This window comes from Octodon degus, unplaced genomic scaffold (genome assembly GCF_000260255.1).
Source record: "Octodon degus isolate 3935 unplaced genomic scaffold, OctDeg1.0 scaffold00039, whole genome shotgun sequence".
In the NCBI taxonomy this organism is placed as follows: domain Eukaryota; kingdom Metazoa; phylum Chordata; class Mammalia; order Rodentia; family Octodontidae; genus Octodon; species Octodon degus.
In genome coordinates, this window is record NW_004524615.1 from 973,631 (window position 1) to 975,694 (window position 2,064).

General features: G+C 49.6%; 1 pseudogene; it reads left to right on the forward strand.

The window, feature by feature from the left end:
* Window positions 1–246: 246 nt before the first annotated feature.
* LOC101565749 lies at window positions 247–1,502 on the forward strand (annotated as a pseudogene).
* Window positions 1,503–2,064: the final 562 nt, after the last annotated feature.

The window sequence follows — 2,064 nt, forward strand, 5'->3', positions numbered from 1 at the left end:
TAGAATAAGGGCTTCCATGGCAAGTGCTAGGGCCCGAGTTGAATCCCTGGTTCTGCAAAAACATGTGGAGGTTTTCATTATGTTCGGCAACAAGGCTGACTTGACAGACACTCCCCAGGCCTCAGAGTTCACTTCTGCGTACGGCCTGGTCGTCACCTTTCCTATGGCGACAGTTTGCACATTGTTGACTCTTTCTAGAGCAAAGTTAAATCTCCTGGGAGCAGTGGTAGAATCGTGCTTCTTGCTAGCGACGCGCGTGCTGTGTGAGAGCGGAGTCACGCTTGAAGGAGCGGGTGGGAGATGTTTACATTCAAGAGAAAATAATCCAGAAAAAGAACAAGCAGATCAAGATGTGCAGCTCTGTGGCTGCCAAACTGTGGTTTTTGACAGAACGCCTCATCAGGGAAGATTACCCCCAAAAAGAGATCTTGCGAGCTTTGAAGGCCAAATGTTGAGGGGAGGAACTGGACTTCAGGGCTGTGGTGACGGACGGGGTGGTGCTGACAGTTGAACAAGGAAACCTGGGTGTGCGGTCAATGGAGAACCCATTTCAGCCTATCCCCAGGTGGTGGTGGTGAGAGTCCCCACCCCTTGGGTGCAGAGTGATAGTGACATCCCTGTGTTGCGTCATCTGGAGAAGATGGGCTGCCGATTGAGGAACCGACCTCAAGCCATCCTGAATTGTGTTAATAAATTTTGGACATTTCAAGAGTTGGCTGGCCACGGAGTTCCTCTGCCACACACTTTCTCTTACGGTGGCCATGAAAATTTTGCTAAAATGATTAACGAAGCAGAAGTGCTGGACTTCCAATGGTAGTAAAGAGTACACGGGGTCATAGAGGCCAGGCTGTTTCCTTGGCACAAGATAAGCACCATTTGGCTGATCTAAGCCATCTTATTCGCCATGAAGCTCCATACCTCTTTCAGAAGTATGTGAAGGAATCTCACAGATGGGATGTGCGTGTCATTGTCGTGGGAGGCCGTGTCGTTGGCACCATGCTACGCTGCCCCACAGATGGGCGGATGCAGAGCCCGTCTAGGCGGCGTGGGGATGATGTGCTCATCGAGTGAACGAGGAAAGCAGCTGGCTATCCAGGTGTCTAATATTCTGGGAGAGGATGTGTGCGTCACTGACCTCTTGATGAAAGGTGACGGCTCCTTCTGTGTCTGCGAGGCCAGTGCAAAGGTAGGTTTCATCGCCTTTGATAAGGCTCGGACTAGATGTAGCTGGTGTCATAGCGGACTATGCCGCCTCCCTTCTGCCCTCTGGCCGGCTCACCCGGCGCATGTCCCTGCTCTCCGTGGTGTCCACGGCCAGTGAGACTAGTGAGCTGGAGCTGGGTACCCCTGCCAGCACTGCTGTCGGCAACATGAGCGCAGATTCCAGCTCCGTCGACAGCGACCCTGAAAGCACAGAGTGGGAGCTGCCCGCCGAGCTCCCGGGGGGCCTGTTCAACACGACCCAGCTGCCAGCCAGGGAGAGCAAACTCCTGGTGAGGTGACTCCACCAGCCAATAACTAACCAACGAAACCCTTGTAAAATTTTCTTCTCAGTGCTTTTTTTTTTTCTTTTTTAACCAACTTGCAATGCTGTTCATGTAAGATGCTTAGGAGGATGAGAGAAAATGTGTAAGGTTATTTGGAGAGAGAAAGGGGAAATAAATGAGACCTCTGCTGGTGACATATGCTGACTTGCATTTGTAGACACTACAGAGAGGCAGAAGTGGTGATATAAAAAACAAAATCAGGCTCTCACAGTTAACTTTTATTTTTATTATTTTATTTTGTTTTTCCGGAACCAGGGATTGAGCTCAGGCCCTTGCGCTTGCCAGGGAAGCGCTTATTCCACTGAGTCATCTCTCCGGCCCCCATCACAGTTAGCTTTTAGATCACTGTGAAATTTGTATGTGCTGAGGCCGTGCCGCGAGGAACACGAACATTGTGTCCACGGTTTCTCACCTTTGTTTATAACAAAACATTTTTTATATACAAATACCTCATAGCATAACTTTACATTGCATTGTGAGATTTGTAAAGAGTGGGAGAAACATCTATCTGAATTAC